Genomic DNA, 19,135 nt, shown 5'->3' on the forward strand with positions numbered 1-19,135 from the left:
AGAATACAAGATGGCCTGTCAGGAAGTGCAGGGTAAGGTGACCCTGACAGCCCAGGGCCGTGGACACAGGGGTTGCAGATGTGACGTTTGCTGAAGGAACTGCTGACATGGAAGATGAAACTGAGTGGTCAGGTCAGGGAAGAATTCTCAGAGGAGAGGAGACCTGCACTGAACCTCAGGTCAAACCTAGAGGGGAGGAGGGAAGCGGAGGGGAGGGGAGGGGAGGGGAGGGGAGGGGAGGGGAGGGGAGGGGAGGGGAGAGGGAGGGGAGGGGAGGGGAGGGGAGGGAGAGGGGAGAGGAAAGGGAGGGGGGGAGGGGGGGGAGGGGAGAGGAGGGAGAGGAGGGGAGAGGAGGGGGGGAGGGGAGGGGAGGGGAGAGGAGGGAGAGGAGAGGAGGGGAGAGGAGGGGAGGGGAGAGGAGGGGAGAGAAGAGAGGGGGAGAGGGGGGAGGGGAGGGGAGGGGAAGAGGAGGGGAGAGGAAGGGGAGGAGGAGGGGAGGGGGGGAGGGAGGAGAGGAGGGGAGGGGAGAGGACCATCTGGCGGGTCCAGGACAGGACAGAGTGGTGGGAGCACATGGGGCTCATGATGCTTCATGGTGGGAATATTTCCAGATGAAAGCGAGGAGGGCACTCACCTTCAACGTCACTATTCTCCACCTACCCCATTAGAGAGCAGAGCACAGGGGTTTGAGCCTATGGCCACAGATTCCTTAACAGAAGGTGGCTCAGGAATGAGAGATGTGAAATGGTATTTTCAAACACGACTGTAAAAGATGCAAACGGTGGGCTCCACAGGGTGAGGCGTGGGAAGATGGACAGGGTTGATGGGGGCAGGTGATGGGGCTTGTGAAAGAACAGAGACAAGGAGGGGTGAGCCTCCGAGAAGCACATCAGGAAGGTCAAAGCCCCATGAAGCGGACCCCTGAAGAAATGCCCAGGGTAACAATAGGGCATTTTCCCTGGTGTTCTGGGCAAAAGGAAGAGGTAAGTTGGCAAACACTTCAAGGGCTGTGCTGTGAGGCCGACTCCAGGGAAGGGGTCTGCTGGACTCCCGTTCGGGGCTGGAGGCCGCTCCCAGAAGGGGGCGGTCAGGCTGGAAGGTGCCTGCCGGGAGGGCGGTGGTGAGAGACCCAGGGCAGAGGCGGAGGGAGCACCAGTGGGCCCCTCACAGGCTCTCACAGGCTGGCAGACTGTGTGAAAAGGTCTGGAGAGCACCTGAGCACGGCCTGCTGGGCAGGGAGGCACGGACAGGAGCAAGGCCAGAGGACTCAGAAAGGGCAGAGGTTCCAGCTTTCAAAGAAGGTGGATTCCAGAGTAGAGACCAGCAACCTCAGTGCTGGTCTGGACTGTGTGACACACGGGCTCCCTAGGGAAGGTGGGAGAGCCTGAAGGCGGTTAGTCAGCACGACCTGGCTGGACAGAAAGATTCGACAGGAAGGAAGGGGCCAGGCCACACTGGAGGCTGGTGAGGAGCAAATGCTGGCGGTCTGAGAAGTTCCCATGGCTGACCACACCCACAGAGGGCGGGACAGCTCAATGGTTACAACCTAGAGCCGGGGTTCTACCTGGAACCGGCCTGGTGGGTGTTCTAATCAGTCCCAGGATGAGGACAAGGGGTGTCGTGGGGAGACGCCATCTCATTTAGCAAAAGCAGTGCCAGGATCAGGGGCCAAAAGAGAAGGTTTGAACAGATGGTAACGACAGGTCAGATCCAACCGCAAAAAGTAGTGAGTGGGAGAGGAAAGGACACGGCTTAGCACAGAGATCTCATGATTTACTGTCCACACTTTCTGGAATGAATGGGGGTTGCCAAAATACCAGGTACCACCTGGGCATGTCCTGGGCAATTGGGTGGTACGGATCACCCTCCCTGGCAGCCAGGATGAGAGGGTTCCTGCAGTTTGGGGGGACTGAAAGTCCAGTAAGTAGTCCCCAAGTCTATGAAGTTTAGGCTGCTTCAGGAAATGCCTGCACTGGGTGACTCACCCAAAGTACAAAGTTCCTGGCTAAGAAGGGGCAGCCCGGGTCAGACTCCTGGTCTGGAGCCCAGGTCCGACTCAGGTGTGGAGCCCGTGTCTGTCTCCAGAACCACAACCACACCGCTTCCCTGAAAAATGACTCCAGCTGCCTGTACCTCTGCCGAAAGAGACCAACACCGCCCACTCGTTCTATTAGGTCCCCAAATTTCATCTGACAGAGGGGTCAGGAAACCAGTCCCTTCACCTGCTTCTCCTCCGTCCCAAAGCAGACCCGATTCCCCCCACTGCCCGCCCCTCCGAGGGCAAGGGGCTGGCAGGTGGTTCCGGGCCGCCTCTCCAGGCTGCCTCTCCCTCACCCTCTCTGAGCCGGTGAGGCAGGGCGAGGCAGTGGCACCCAGGCTGATGGTTTTCTGGCACAGTTTGTCCCCCAAGAGCTTTGCCAGGAGAGAGTGACTTTGGATCAGCATTTCTTAAACCTCAGCTATTTCCGCACCACGCACGACTTTTGCCATATCCTTCAACTATGTACGCTGTGGTTCACATAGTAAATACATATTTGAAGCAATCTGCTTTTTTTCTTAACTTCAAGAAAATAATTTGTTTAGGAAACTCCGGATTTCCACCATGAATAAAAAGCCAGGACCACCAGCCCCAACCATAAAATTATAGAGAATGAAGCAATGGAGTCCATTTGAGCTGTGCAACGGGAGAGCCGTGCCTGCGGGCAGCTCCCCCTTTGCAGCAAAGGGAGGTTCACCAGAGAGGGGTCAGAGAGAGCTGACCATCGAATGCACAAATCGGAAGGCTTGGAAGAGAACAATAACAGGATGAACTCTGTTCACTGAGTGTTGCACAGGTATTTAACACGGCTTCTCTGTGCCACCCAAAAAGTCACCCGTGTACCATGGTGTTGCAAAGGCTACATTTTTAGGGAACCGGCCTTGGACTAGGGTGATACTTGGCTGTTCAAAGTGGTTAAAGAAAGAGGTTGAAGTGTCCTCGTTAGTGAGATGACAACATGGAATAGCACACACTGACCAGGCTGTGATGAAAAATCAAAGAGGAAGCACCCAGTATTGCATCTGGTGCCTTACACTTCCCGGCTGGAGAAGACAGTGGAGGGGCCTCCGTAGTCGTGGCCAGTCACTTGACATGCACAGTGCTAACCTTTCCTTTTAACTAGCTTACTCCATCCAGTGCCCAAGAAGTACACGTGTATGGGTTTGCTATACTTTTTCTTGTTTCTTTCTTTGCTAAAAACAGAGACTTCTTGGCCCCGGAATCAAGCTGGTTGCAACAGAAAGCCTTAGGCTGACAATCGTCCCCTCCCATCCAGCTGAGTTCAGCCCCTCTTCAATTGGGGCAAAACTAAAACGGGGGCAATTTCAACTTTAAAGACCATCTCCATAAACAAAACAAACCCACCCCACAATTTGTCCAGGGCATTCCTCCCTCCAAACCCTCCTTATTTAATTCCTGGGGAATTTTAAATAGAGGCCTTGCAAAATCCGGCACCGCCTGACGTCAACGGCCCTCTGACAACGTGGATTCTTCCAGGCGGTGTGGGGAGCAGCCACCACGGCTGCTGATGCTTTTCCAGGCTCCTTTCCCACTTGGAATTTGGGAGCCACTGGCGTCACCCTAGGAAGCTTTGGGAGCAGGGTCACCTGGAATGTCCTGTAACTGTGTTTCCCAAACCTAAGGCATTACAGAGTACCAGATATCCAACCGAGCTACCTAACTAGCACCCGCACTAGTGCTTTTATTTTTATTTAAAGATTTTGTTTATTTATTTTTAGACAGAGGGGAAGGGAGGGAGAAAGAGAGAGAGAGAAACATCAATGTGTGGTTGCCTCTTGCACTCCCCCTACTGGGGACCTGGCCTGCAACCCAGGCATGTGCCCTGACTGGGAATTGAACCAGCGACCCTTTGGTTCACAGGCTGGCACTCAATCCACTGAGCCACACCAGCCAGGGCCTAGTGTTTTTATTATTTATTAAAAGTTTTAAACACCTCAGTATTTCAAAAAGACATTTTCCTATGCTACACTAAATGGAAAACTAGTATCCTTTGGCATAAGTAGAAGATAACTAGAAAAATACACAAGCTGAAATGATGCTACGCACTTCCGACATGACAGTAAGGAAAAATTCTAGCAAGACACTATGGCTGGGGCCAGATTTTCTCTAGGTCAAACAAACAAAAAACATCAGCAAGTGTTAATAACACAAAAGCCCCAAGTGGAGACTTTCTTCATGACCCAGCCTGCCGTGAAAGAGAATTAAAAGGAAATAGCCCTCTCATGGTAGGATTCGAGGCCATTTAATGCTGTGCCCACCACACATTTGCATGACCCACTCGATGGGAAACACTGATCTTGCAGAAGGAGCCTTGGGTTAATGATATGCCCGCAGCCCCAGAGTGCAAATCCAAGCTTGTCACTATCGAGCTTTCAGGTCTTGTGCACACCACCTACCCTCCTGGAACTCAGTTTCTTTTGGAAAAAAAAAATGGAAACAAAGCCACCTGCCCTACTTATCCCTGTAGAATTACTCTAAGCTAGGAGATGGGGAAAATGCTTTGAAAAGTCTCTGGGTTATAGGTAGATGGAGCTGGACAGACTATGGTTCTGAGCAATTTCAGAAACCTGATGGACTCCTAACTTCCCCTGCGTGCAACCTGCTCCCCAGCCTGGACGGCAGCCCATCTCTGTGTTGTACAGAAAAGAAAATGGGTAAGCCACTCGACAACTCTCAGTTAACTTTCCCAGTAGCCACCTGGATTTCAAAATATTATCTCCATTGGACAGTTATGGAAACTGAGGGACAAAATGGCCACATCCTGACCGCTTGGTGGCAGAGTGGGATTTGAACACAGCTTTTTGTGGGGTCTAGGGTCCGGGGATGCCCTTCATCTTGCTTCTTGCCCACACGAGCAGGGCTCAGAAGCTCCCAAGTATAATAGACTCTCAGGTCCATGGAGGTGCCCCGGTCTCATCTTTCAAAGCCACCAGCTTTGCAAAGTTCCTGTGACTTCCCACGGCTGGGATTCTGCGCTGCTGCCCTGTGCTTCCCCAGCACCCGGACCTCAGGTTTGGCTTATGTTGCCCCCACTTGATCAGGAGCTCCCTGAGGGCAAAGGTCAAGTCTTGTTCCCCCTGGCATCCTGTCCAGCCCCTCCGTGGCTCAGTGTTCCAGATAAAGAAGAGGCTCAGTGAGCAGTTGTTGAAAGTGAAACACACAGAGAGATGAGCAGAAGCCTTCCTCCTCCTACCCTGGCTTCCCCATCCACTCCATAGTCCCTCCTGCCTCAGTATCTTAAGTCCAGTTCCAGGGGTCAGTGTGGGGTCAGTGCTGGGCATTGCCTCTGACTCCCGCCACTCCGGCCCTGGGCACTTGCCTGCCAGAATCCAGGGCAGCTCTTCAGCCCTTGGGCAGAGTTCCCTCCTCCAGATCCCCGGATGCAGGAGGCACCTCTGACTCACAGCTCACCTAGAGGGATTTGCGCACGGGCACCGGAGGCCTGGACAGTTTTGCTGCTTATTGCGTAACTTGCGAGAGATCACCCAGAAAGCTGACACTCCCATGGGCCAGCTCTCTCAGTCGGCTCCTACACCTGACCAGGCCATTTTCATGTGGGCCTCTCCCCTCACAGGAATGGAAAGCCCGAGCTCAGGGAGGTCCCCCAGGGCAAGCCCCAGGGACAAGCCGAGCCCTGGGTAGGGCTCTTGGAGGAATGCAGAGGGATGGGCAGCCCCTCCCCAAGCTCATTCAAAGCAGCCTTACCAGCCCTGGGCATCCACAGGGGCCAGGTGCCCTGGCGCCTCCGACGGGAAACACAAAGCCCTCCTTTTGGTGGGTGCAGCTTGGAGCTCTGGACCATGGACAGCCCCAAGCCCCACAGGGTAGGTGGGGAGAGTAGCCACCAAAACTACCCTAAAAACAGCTCCCCCACCATGGCACCCCACTCAGGGACTAGGGACCTGTGGAGGATGGTCCAGGAGCAGCAGAGCCTACAAGGAGCGACGCTCTGGGCCTCGGCTTTCTCATCTGTAAAATGGACGCCACACTGCTTGTGCTTTATAGGGCAGTGGAGGTGATTATAGGGAAAAGGGGGCGTGGCTTGCTGTCTGATACATCCCTTCCTTCCTTTCCCATAGTTTCTAGTATTAAGAGTCTCCAGAAGACAGCAAATGGGCCTAACTTGAGCCCTGACTACCCTGGCCCTGAAATAACCATCCTGAAGCCCCCACTGGGTTGTGGCAATTTAGGCACAGGCTCTCTCTCTGAGCTTTTCCTTCCCTTTTTCCCTTTCTGTGTCTCCTGCCTCCAGACACCATCTTGTCTTCCTAGTTCCTACCTGCTGATCTAGTGCAGATCCCATTCCAGTCCCTGGAGGAAAGGCCACAGTCAGACCAGATCCAGAGAGAGGCCTTATTCTAGACTTACCACAGTTACAGTAATTGGTCAGGCAGTGTGAGTGACACTCATGAACACCAATCAGGGGTGGACCTCCTTCTATCTCTACCCCATCAATCTCTGGTGCCTAGCGTTCCCAAGACCCAAAGAAAAGGGATCTGCAGAGAGTCACCAAACACAAAGGTCTGAGTCAAAACACATCATCAGCTGCCGTCGGGTCAGAAGAAGGTAGCTGCCTACTTCCCCATGAGGCTGTCAGCTCTGTGACATGGAGTTCAAGTCTTCCCTTTCTGGCTCTGTGTCCCGGTGCCTGGCACACAGCTGGAGATAAAAGGCGGGGACTGAATGAATGCCTGATCTCCAGCTCCTGAGTATGCACGCGCCCATGTACTTGTTTGGTTTTCTCCACTCCCAACAAGGCCTAGCCTTTGATCAACACCCACTGTGATTAGCAGGAGGATCCTGGTAGCTGAGGGCAGAGAGACAGGGTAGGAAGCCGGGAAGTCACTGATCTTCCTGCCCCCCAATACCCTCCTCCCACCCTCCATGGGATCATCCCTCCATGGCTCAGCTGTTGGGGAGACACACTCCATTCTAGAAGTGGTTCTAAGGTGGGGAGGCCTGATGAGAGTAAGATAACAGATGTCTGGGAGTTGAGGTGGGCCATGACCGGCCCACATCACCCCAGCTGTGCTCCAGACAGGCCATAACTTTGCTCCCCAAGAAGTGAGTACTATCGCCGTTGGCTCCCAGCTCTGGTCTGTCCGTTAGATGCGTCTCCATCCCCACTCTGCCCTGGTCTCTGGATCAGAGTTCCATCCAGGCTCTGGCTCCATCCAGGGCCCTCAACCCTGAAATCACTTCTAGAATGAAGTTTCTCCTCCACGGGTCCTGAGGTAGTGAGCTGGCCCCACAAGGACTGAGAGATGAGGGTATGGGAGGCAGGCAAGGCCCTTGGGGTCCAGAATCCTCCTCCCAGCTGCCTCATCAGTGTGACAAGTTGCTCTGGCCCCATCAAATGTAGAAGATCTTTCAGTCCAAAGAGGTGGGTGAACTCGTGTCTGGCTGTGTAGTGAGGCCGGGGCACAGGGCTGGGCTCAGAGGCAGAAGATAGGGTTAAACACTCACCAGGGAGATACTGGGGCATGAGCCCTGGATGTCCACTCTCCCCATGCAAAGCCCTGACAATGAGGCCAATGTCCTTCTCCTCCTCCAAGGAACAGTTAAAAATCCCTGCTTTGTTGGCAAGGAGAGGTAGGCGTTCGCCAGCCCTGGTCCTGCTCCAATTGCCAATGCCAGGGTAAGTGCACCCCTCATGGTGTCGGTACTCTGGGGAGCAGTGCTACTCATACTCAAGCATGAAGGAGTTGATCTGATGCCCGCCTGGGGGTGCGGGTTGAGGTGGAGGACAGGGGTGAGAAGCCGAGCTCCCAGGGCTGTGCGGGGCAAAGAGAGGTGAGAGACCCATGATTTTTTCATGTTCAAGGGCAGTCAGGCTGTTCCAATGTGCTGAGCCAGTTTCATTATATCCCCCCTTGACTTCTCCCCCCACTCCCAACCCCCACCCCCAGTTCTAAGTACATGGCAAACACACACACAAAAGTGCCAGCTTAAATATGCAGACGGGTCAGGAAGACACTTGGTTGGTGGGCAAGGTGAAGGTGAGGAGGCCCCAGGAGGACATGCAAGACTCTAGGAAAATCAGCTTTTCCTTTTACCCCAAGGAAGAATGCGGACAGTGAACGGGCCAGGCAACACCACCCCCCAACAATCCCAGTGGAGGCTGATGGAACGCTCCCTTTCTGGGCCTTTGAGACCCCTTGCTGGCTTGAGTTTTGGCCTCTCTTTAAGCCCCAGATCTATTGCTTTCACAGATCTTATTGAACTTGAGAAGGATAGAGGAGGAGGGGCAAGGGAAACTGCATTCTTCCTCGGCAAAGCCAAGAGGCTAAAGTAATACTTCTGGTTGAAACCGATCTCGGCCTGTTTGTGATTACGGCCCCTTGCTTGCTTTCTGGCAGGATATCCCTGGAACCACGCAGCACCGCTAACAGGGAGAGACACCCTCGCTCACTTGGATAGTCTTGTCCTCGTCTGACATGACCAAAGACGTCCGTCAGCCTCTCTGCTCTCAGCAGTTTTCCAGGGCAACTCTTCAAAACATTACTTTATTTAAAAAAGGGGGGAACCAGCCACCCCCAACCCCTACCATGAAATTCCAGAACACTAATCATATCCCTTATGTTACCAGCACCATCCTGGACAACACAGCAGCACAAGTAGTCCCATTGGCTGATGCAAATTGAAGGAGAAAGGAAGGCTGGGGATTGGACTATCTTCCTCTTTTGCCTACTCCCCCTCCCTTTTATTAGGGGTGAACACACACACACACACACACACACACACACACACACACACACACACACACACACCCCTACCCACCACTACCACCTCTTTTGCTGCCATAGCCCAGAAGTGGCTTAGCAAAGCTCAGGACTATTTCTCAGCTGCTCTTTCTCCGGAAATTTAATCTGCAAAGCATTTGGCCTCACAAAACCCATTCCAAAGGTGTCCAGGAGCCTATGAGCCCTGTGATCATCATTACAAACCCAGGGATGTTTGCAGCCAGTGACCCATTTGGCTGCTCAGGAGCACCGGCTGCAGGCTTGCCAACATGGTCAGACTCCCCTTGCCTGCTCCCTCTGAGCTGAAAGTGGCTTTTTCTCAGAGCGCCAGAGGTGAGAGGGGATCTTAAGAGCCCCAAACCACAATGATGAAAGGCCTGCTTCTTACCTGGCCAAAAGCAAGAGGCACGGGGGAGCTCAGTATCTGGAAAGCAGCCACAGCCCCTGTCTTCACCGCTAATCACACCCCCGTTTCACAGGTGAGGAAAGCTGATGCTCAGAGAGGTACAGTGGCTTTCCTAAGGTCACCTAGTTAGTGGGTGGCCAAGCCTAGAACCTTGATTGACCTAGATCCTCTTAAAATCCTGGCATTCCTTCCACGAGGGCACACTGTCACTCTGCTGTTGAGATGATACCCTGAGCCCTGTGCCAGGTGGCAATCCCTCAACCCAATGCCTTGAGCCAGAAGTGGGTGGCTGGAACTGGCAGAAAGCCTCCCAGAGCGCAGGGAGGTCACTTGCTAGGCCTGGGAGAAGCCTGTAGGCCCTGCAGGCCCAGGTGCAGGACTGGGGACCTCAGGTCTTGCCGTGGGTGCGTCCTGATGGCAGGAGCTCAAAATCCTGCCACCATCAAAAGATGGGGGAGGGGCCGCAAGAGTAGAAAGAAGGCTGTAGCCTCGAGAGGGTGTCCATTAGATGTACAGACAGTCTTCTCTCCTCTAGCTGCCAGGATGCGGAAGGAAAAGAAGACTAAGGGGAGGAAGGCAGCACCGGCCCGTGCCGTCCTGAAGACGCAGGAGGCCAAGAAGGTGGTGATCCTCCCATTTGAGAAGAGGCCCAAGAATCTGGCATGGGACAGGACATCCAGCCCAAAAGGGACCTCACCTGCTTTGTCAAATGGCCCCGCTACGTTCAGCCGCAGCAGCCAAAGGCTATTCTCTATAAAGGTCTGAAGGTGCCTCCTGCCACTAAGCGGTTCCCCCAGGCCCTGGACCACCAAACGGCTGCCCAGCTGCTCAGCTGGCCCACAAGGACCGGCCAGAGACAAAGTAAGAAAAGAAGCAGAGATTGCTGGCCCGGGCTGAGAAAAAGGCTGCCAGCAAGGAGCATATCCCCACCTGGTGCAGAACCAGAAGGCCCAGCTGGGGGTGACTGTGCACAGTGTGGATCCCATCGAGCTGGTCGTCTTCCTGCCGCCCTGTGCGGAAGACGGGTTCCCTGCTGCATCACCCGGGGGAAGGCAGGTGGGGCGTCTAGTCCACACGGAGACCTGCACCACCGTCACCTTCACGCAGGTTAACTCGGAAGGCAAAGGGCCTCTGGCTAGGCTGGTGGAAGCTCTCTGGACCGGTTACAATGGCAGATATGATGAGATCCCCCGCCAATGGGGAGGCAATGTCCTGGGTCCCAAGTTGGTGGCTCACACTGCTGAGCTGGAAAAGGCCAAGGCTAAGGAACTGGCCACCAAGCTGGGTTGAGTGTACACTGTGGAGGTTTCTGTACATAAAAGTAATAAAATTCTCCTTCAGGAAAAAAGGAAGTACAGACATCAAATGAGAAAGACAGAGTGCCCAGAAACATCAGGACTTAAGCTCTGGCCAATCTCAAAAGCGACCTCACCACCTTCCTGGGAGAAGGGATGAACAAGAGGGGCCCGGAGCAGAGCCTCTGGTCTGGGGGTAGCCCCACAGCCCAGCCAGCCCAGCCAGCCTGTGGGCCAGCCTCATCCTGGCCCGAGAACTCGTGGCTCTAAACAGAGAAGTCTGCTTTCTCAGGTTGGAGACTCTGAAGATGACCTTACAGGGGGAAGCCACCACGTATAAAAAAGGGGTCTGTTTGAACAATACACAGGAAGCGCCTCCAAGTCTGGGGCCCGCCTCTGCACTGCCTATCTCTCGGCTCCAGCTTCTGCGCCAGGCTGAGGGGCCCGCGTTGGGGACCTGAGGAGCCTGTTCGCCTTCCCACCTCACCTGGGTGGGGGCTGGGCCTCAGTCAGTTGGCCCCAGCCCTGAGCAGGCGTGAGGCTTCGTCTCCCTAGCTTGGTAAAGAAGGACAGGGGACTCTCCTTCACCTGACATATGAGGCCCTCCGAGCCCTTGGGCCTGTCCCTCCAGCCTGTTCAGTGCCAGCGAATGTCTTTGCTCAGGCAGCCCCAGGCCCTGTGGCCAGATCATGCTTGTCCACGCCACCCTCCACACCTCTGCACAAGTCATCCCAGTTTGCTCCTCTTAGGGCAGTTTCCTCCTTCAGCTCCTCCTTGTGCAAGGCCCCACCTTTCCAGAAGACTTCTCTGACCACCCATCTACCCCAGCAACATCTTGCTTTCTGCCTCGCACGTGGCAGGCACACTGTGAAATGACTGACTCGCTGCATCTGGGCCTTTACCCTGCAGGTAGGAGAGAGTGCTGGAGTGCTATCACCCCGGTGATGGGAAGACAGGGACAGCTGTTTTTTTGTCAACCGCTGCACCCCAGTGCTGGCATCCCGCAGGGCGCACAGTAGGTGCTCCGTGATTGTCAACTGTATGAGCAAGCTGCATCCTACAGAAGCAGGCCCAGTGTGTAGCACCTTACTCAGGCTGAGAGAGTGGAGGGGGAGGGAGCAGGATAGCAGCTCCTCCTTGGGCCCTCTGGGGTTGGGAGTAGGGGCAGGTCAGGTTAGATTATTTGGACAAAGGGGAAGGCAGAGTGAGCTGGGGACCTGACCACCACTGCCCAGGCACAGCCCAGGCTCTGCCCTTACACCCCTAGCCCCGCCTGCCAGGCTGCTGGCAGGCAGATCTCTGGGAAGAGCGCAAGTGCCCCTGACAATCTGTTAGGTCTGGGCCTGACCCATGGTCCTGGCAGGGTTGAGTGCTGGAACTTTAATGCAGGGAACTGAGTCAGCACCCTCCCCTCAGCCTTTCTCCTTCCTCAGCCAGGGTTTCAGAGGGAATGGCCTCTACTCCCCTGGGGAACCAGCACAGCAGAACACGCTTGGACTTGGCTTTTCAAAGAAGTCAAATCCACAAGGAAGAGATTCCCACCCATCAGGATTTCCAAACTCTGGATGAACAGCGTGTGATGGAAGCCCACGCCCTGCTTCCCAGCTGTGCAACTTGAGGCAAGTTGCTTAACTGCCCTGGTCTTCCACTACTGCCTCAGAAAGATGGAATGCTAACGTCTTCCCTTCCTCTTACCAACATGCTTTATAAACCACAGTTTCATATCTTGTAAAACAAAACATTCTGATTTGGAAAGAGGTCGACTTGAAAACAGTCTCAAATCCCTTACGGCTTGGCACGAGCAGGCACTCCCCAGGTGGCCTCGACCTTCCGATGCCCCGTCAGCAGGAGTCTACGGAAACAGACAAGCAGACTTGGGGCCACTGGGCTTAGAATGCTCCTTAAAACACAAGGGACTGGAACACGGTGATCCAAGGGCGGACTGTGGCAATGCCGATGCGCCAGATGTAACAGGAGAGAGGGATTTGCTATCACAGCGCCGGGTCTCAAGCTGCCTTGTGGTTCACTCTCTTCACGGCCAGTCCTTGGCAAGCTCTTTCCCTGAGTTTGGCCCTCTCTCGCCTCCCGTGGTGCCTGGGCCACTTCCCCATAATCCAGTCCAATAAAAGCTTAGGGGAGGCAAATGCATTTTTGCATGAGCCTGAGAGGTGCCTAAGAAGGGAAATGTAGAAGCTGGGGCTGAGGCAATTCAGTGAAACAAAAGACCCCAATAATTTCATATAGCATGCTTCAAACATACACAGAAGTGAGCTTGAGGGTCACACAAGCCAGAGCTCCCTCCATTTACTGGGATTCCAGAGCTTAGCTCCCAAGATGGGGAACCCCGGTGAATGCTGGCTCCCACCAGGCTTCTTGGGGCAACCGGGCGAACTGTGTCAGCCTGACCGGTCCCCTGCAGTGGGGACAGGGAATGCAGGTCAGCACTGGGAACGTGGAGGGTGAGGTTATGGCTCTGAGAAGATGCTGAGAGAGGCGAGGGCGACGACCCTGGGCGACCCCACTCCCACCAGGGTTGCTACAGAAAACCCAGCTGCTGAGGGTGTAATACCGCAAGGCCACGGCCCACGGCGGGATAACCTGGGGACAGAACGAGGGGCAACTTCTCTACCCGAATTCCCTGATCCTGATGAATTGTGCTCCCCAGAAAGTGCCGACTCCAGGGTGGAAGCCTGTTATGTGAGATTGGAGGAAACCTTGTGGTGAGACCTGTCACTTCTACTGGGGACAAAGGCACTGTACGTGTGCTGGGGACAGGCAGAGGTCTCCCGTGTTGCCTGCTGCCTGGGCGCCAGGGCTAAGTTGTGTCTGGGGAGGGGGGTGCGGGCACCTGTTGGCTCTACTGTAAGACTCCAGGGGAGGATGGTGGCCCTTATACCTAGAACAACGTGCCTTGACCTGGTACCACCTGACCTCTCCTCCTGCTCTGCCCTCACTCACCCCCTCTCTCCCCCAGACCCACTGCGCCCAGTTCTCCCTCCGTCCACCAGGCTCCATGCATCTCAGCTTTCCTGGCACCTCTTCAGAGAAGCCTGTCCCAGCCACACTCCATCCACCCCCGCCCCCCTGCGTGTTTGCTGTCAGCACCCTGTTTGTTTCCTGCATTGCATTCTCAAAATCTACCATTACTTTCCTGGTTCACTCGTGACTGGCTATCCCTACATGGGAGCCCAGAGAGGGTGGGGTTTCGTTCAAAGGTCTCCAGCAACTCTAAGCCCTGGCCTGGTACGTAGTCAACTACCGCACTGGATTTAGCGACAACGGATCACCTGGAGACTGGCCTTGTTGGAGACTGCACTTCTGAGCATCCCAAGCACCCAATCCACACAAGGCATGGTCCAACTGCTCTCCTGGCTTTCAAACCCAGGAAAGTGGCACTTGGGAGGTGCTTGGAAACAGACCCGGTGCAGACTTGTCTGTCCCCCAAAAGGGAAGGCAGCCAGGTGTTGCCCTGGGGCCGAGGCTGGGATGAGCCCTCTGGCGCTTCCGCTGGATTTCCAAAGTCACCACTGTGCCACATTTTCTTTGCTCAGAAATGAATGTCCAAGAAAAATGGCCTTGGAGGAGTTTGGGACAGGACTGGTCCCCAAAGCCAATATAAAGACAGAGTGACTGGCCACTCTACTTGCTCAAACTGGGCAGGTGGAGACAAGGCAGAGGACATGCCTAGAGCCCACTGCCCCACCAAGCCACCTAGCAGCTGGCTTCCGGCAGGTGGCTGGCAGTGCTCAGTGCCAACAAGCCCTTGACCACCCCCTAACAACAGCCCATGAAGATCCGGCTGAAGGAAAGAGCGATTTTTGGTCCCTGGACACACCTTCCCTTGCCACCTTCCTCCCCCAGCCAGGATCACTTGCTTCAAAGTGTCACTATTCTCAGGTCCCAATCCTGTTGCCCTGCTTTCCATAGCTCCACCCACATCTGCCCAGCCTCTACTTTCTCCATCAGCACACACTGCTTGAGGCAACCAGATACCTGCCTTGCTGTCTCAGCCCCGACAGGCCCAGCCCTCTACCCAGCCCTCCACCACCAAATTCCCTCCCCTCTCTGCCACCCTAACCCTCCTCTCTCCAGGTCCCAGCTCAATGCCTCCAACTCCCGCACGCAGCTTCCCCAACTACGCCCGCTTCTGCTCCTGGATCTGTGCTCTGTGGCCCTTTCCCTTCCAGCCGGCTCTGTGAAGTGGGCAATGAGTGCACAGCAAAGACTGTCTTGGACCAGAATGGACTTTGGAATTGCTCATTAGGCTGATACAGCAGGAACACACGTGTGCCCCACTTAGAGAGATGTTGTCAGAGACCAAGGCCTTCTGATGGCTGAACAGGACCTCGAGGGGGCCAGTCCTCCCACATCCGGATGGGCCGGCTCATCAGAACCAAAATCTTCAACGGCTGGTGTGGAGTTTAGAGTGTTAGTTCACTTCTCTGCAGTGCGGATTGCAGTAAAACCACCTTTCTAGAAATAGCCTATCCTGTCTTCACTGGGACATCTCTTTTGGGGGGTAGCTGGGTGGTCTGAATTAGCAAGCAGGTGGCTCCTCGGTGAGCACATGAACGAGGCAAAAACACAGCAGATACACAGAAGGCCACTTGAGACAACAGGGCGTGCACAGGACCACTCCAGCCTCACCCCACCGTCCAGCCCTTCAGGGCCCAGAATGCTCACAACCAGAGTTTCAGTCCCACACAAGTAGGGAGCTGACGCGGATGCACCCAATCCACACAAGGCCTCGGACAGGGGAGGTGTGTGAGAATTGTGAAATGAATGCTATTATTATATGGAGCATATGTCTCCCTCCCAAAAAGCCCATGTAGAACCAGTTCTAACACTGTTCATGAAAATAAATACCTAAGTCACAGAAGAGACATGTCCTCAATGTTAAGATTCCAACACATAAAATATGTAGCTAAAGAATGCACTAACTTTTGACATCACAAAATAATCCTTCGGACATACAGCTGGAAGTTTGTTAGCTTTGTCTCAGTGATAAAGATAGATGTCAAATAATAGAATGGTTTTATATATATATATATATATATATATATATTTTTTTTTAAGGGCACATAGTATGTATCACTGCCCCCTTATACTCCTAAGGAAACAAATTAAGTGATTCCAACTTACAGCATATAAACCTAGTTTTCAGACTCCTGATTCTTGATTCTCTCCACTATGTACACCATGGCAAAGTAAGCAAAACAGTCACAGCCAACAGGTTTTGGGGAACCTCACTCCCTCTGTATCTCGTTTCTTCAAAACCTGCCTTCCAACAGCCGCTGCTGAAGAAGTTGGCTAGGAAGCCACGTTTATGCCCCATGGCACTTTTCCTGGACACAGCCGCCTAAGCCAGGACTGGACACCAGATCTAAGGTCTGTCAATCCATTGGCTGGTCAGGAACCAATAGAATTCAAACATCAAGTTTTGAACTCAGAGAACCAGAGGTCATTGTCAGTTGGTTACCTCCACTGAGAAGTCACGCAGAGTCTACTTCTGACAAACCTGCGGCAGGCAGACCAGGCTGCTGTTCCGAGTGAACAGGAAGAGAAGCAAGGCTGATCTGCAGCTAGACGAAATCCAAAGTTGGGCTGTAAACCCACACGGTACCCGAGAGAGACAGAGGCAAGAGAAGCTGCTTTGGCTAGTATGGACTTTCTGGTTCTCAGTTCCCTGGCCCCGTGAAGCTGGGATGGACTTCCCACCCTTGGGTTTAGTGAGATTTGGTTGCATTTTTTCAATAATCCTCAATAATCTTTTTAATAGCGAGCAAGTCTGAGTGGATGTCTGTCCAAGGTTTTGTTTTCTCACCTGCACAATTTCTAACCCGGATGGGCCAGCAGAGCCCAAAACTGCTGGCCAGCTCCATGCTTTGGTCTTTGCTCGTATAGCCATGTGCCTCTAGGGAAGCATAAGGGCTCCCAACATTATCGCGCTGGTGCCAGGAAAGAAGCAAAGACTCAGAAAAGGAAAGGCAGGAAAAGAATGAGCATCTGTTGACTCATATCCGCACATCCTTCCTTGGCCCCTTGTCCTGAGAGAGAAACAATCCTGGAATGTTGCACGCAGCTTTGCTCAACACAGAAATCAGAGCAACTGGGACCTTGCCATCACCACTCTGCCAGAACTTAGACCAGATTATGTCTTGCTCTGGCCGGGTAGCTCAGTTGGTTAGAGCATCATCCCAGTAGGCCAAGGTTGCGGGTTTGATTCCTGGTCAGGGCACATACAAGAATTAACCAATGAATGTAGTAATAAGTGGAACAGCAAGTTGATGTTTCTCCCCCTGCCACCTTTCTCCCTCTCTTGCTCTAAAGTCAATAAAATAAAAAATAGAGCAGATTGTGCCTACCGCAAGGTGAAGCCTTGGTCTTCGAGCCATAAGAATGTCCTACAAAGGAAGATCTCTGACACCACTGTTTATGTCAAGAGGGAGGGGTTCCCAAAGACAAGACAGCAACGGCAGATGCATGCTTGGTGGCTGGCAAAACCAAAACTACTGAATCTTTCCACTAGATTTGTCCCTGTTGATCAGTGGAGAAAAGGAACCCTTTCCTGGCTGGGCCCCTGGCCCACAGCTTGATCAAAAAAATGCTTTCCCTGAAGCCACTCAGGTCTCGCTTGAACTGTCTTTGACTTCTGTCCACCTATGTCCCCTGGAATAGGCTTGTCCTCAGGGCTGAGTACACATCCTCCTCTTTTCATCCTCTCGGCTGTCCTCAAATTCAGAGAAACAATTAACAGCATGACTTCCCACTACCTACGAGTACCATGCTGGAAGGAGGGACACAGGGGAACCCTCTGCAGTGACACTCCGGGAGCCACACGGTCATCTCCGCCAGCTCTTGTCTTCCCCTGACCTGCAGCATCAGCAGCTCAGGGATGATACGACCCGGGATCAGCCCACTCTCACATCCTCCTCGGAGGGGAGAGATCTCAGCTACTGGACTGTAGGGAAATGACTTAAACTTTTAGCCTGTTACTTTAGCCACAAAATGGTTAAAGTGCCTTTTACTTCATGGGGTCTTTCCATGACTGCAGTAAATGATACATGTGAAGTATGTGGCCTGAAACCTGGTTTTTACTCTTCACTGGCTCTCGGTTGTCCTTCAGACACATCTCTCTTCAGACCAGTAATATTAGAGAGTGCTGGCAAAACCACGGCTCTGGAGTGCTCGGTGGCTAAGGTCCCGGGCAGAGGGCTCTGATCAGCAGGTGAAGCCGCAGGTGGCTGGATCCCTCTACGGACACTTTACTCAAGGAACTTCCAGCCCAGCAAAAAGGGGACATGGGCAGAGTCCTGGCTCCCAGTGAGCAAGCTGAGGCCCTGGGGGTGTGCATGGGGGAGCAGGACTGGTATAAACTGGAACTGCTGTCCTAACAATTTGAGTGGAAATGGCTCGACACACTCACCAAGTCCCAAGGTCAAAGGCATCACAATTGGGTCTTTGTTTCAGAGTTCGAAAGCCTCACTCACCACTCCTTCCAAAGCCAGCTTGCAGGATGCACAACACACCTCCCCTCCCCCACCACCAGACATCCAGCTTCCTTGAACTGGGAAACCACGCACCCAGGGATCTGTAGTTTGGCCCTCTTCCTTTCTCCCCTCCACCCACTTAGCTTCTCTGGTTAAGCTGGTTGTACCGTCCAGGCCTGGTTTTTAATGACAACAGATAATGTGGGTTTGCACGGTAAACACAGCACAGCAAGGTCCCTGTGTAAACATCTGCGCTGAGCAGCCGTCTCCACCAAGGGTAAAGGTACAAAACCCAGAGAAGTGGAAAAGCCACGTTCTGGAAGGCTCTCCCAACCTGACCCCCAGCCATGGAATTCAGACCTGGGACAGGGCTCAGAGAGGTCATCTTCTCTGGGCCCTGCTTCTAAGCAGCCACCTGGTTATCTCTAATTTACAGAAGGGACAACTAAGGCTCAGAGGGCTTAAGGGACTTGACACCACCCTGCCAGCAGGCGGTGGGCTGCACCATGCTTCCAGGGACAGAGCTCCCTGAGAGGGTCGGTGTGCCAGACAGGGCTGCTTGGGCCATCAGGTGGCCTGAGCCCCTCAGACAGCCACCCAAACTCTTCAGAAGAGTAGACCCCTCTATGCCGCCTCCAGGCCTAACCCAGAACCCCCACTTTGTCCACCCTCTTCCTCCTCTGCTCTGGAGAAGGACTCTTTGTGTTCCCAGGGTGCGGGATGTGGGCTGGGATGGCAGAGGACACACCTGTCCCTGGGAATCAGGGAGCAGTCTCCCGTACAGCAGGCTGACTTCCTTTTGTTTGGGGTCGCGCCATGAGCCATCCCGGCTAATGCCTGGTACCTACTCCTCTGGTAGCTCCAAGGCAGCGAGGTGGCAGAAGGGTCCCTAAGCCAGAACTCTACTTCTGAGCAGACTTGACCTTATACGGAGAAGTGGGCCTGCCTTTCTTTGGAGCAAGCTCCAAAACAAACATCTCTCCCTCCTCAGCTGGTGTCTCCAATTCCACCAGTACAGATCCCCTCCTTTGGGTGGTTAGGGTTTCCAGGGCCAGGTCCCTGTGACAATGCAGCTTCCCTGGGGCAGAGGGTGGGGGAGGGGAGGGAGGACTGGTACTGGGACAAAGGCTGAAGGCAAAACT

General features: G+C 53.9%; 1 protein-coding gene and 1 pseudogene across 6 annotated transcripts in view; one reads left to right on the forward strand and one right to left on the reverse strand.

Moving 5' to 3' along the window:
- Positions 1–19,135, reverse strand: part of SH3PXD2A (SH3 and PX domains 2A) — a 222,019-nt gene that overhangs the window by 35,693 nt on the left and 167,191 nt on the right. The window lies entirely within an intron of this gene.
- LOC119059631 (60S ribosomal protein L7a-like) lies at positions 9,752–10,498 on the forward strand (annotated as a pseudogene).

Source organism: Artibeus jamaicensis, unplaced genomic scaffold (genome assembly GCF_021234435.1).
Source record: "Artibeus jamaicensis isolate MK-2021 breed Jamaican fruit bat unplaced genomic scaffold, CSHL_Jam_final contig_490, whole genome shotgun sequence".
Classification (NCBI taxonomy): Eukaryota; Metazoa; Chordata; class Mammalia; order Chiroptera; family Phyllostomidae; genus Artibeus; species Artibeus jamaicensis.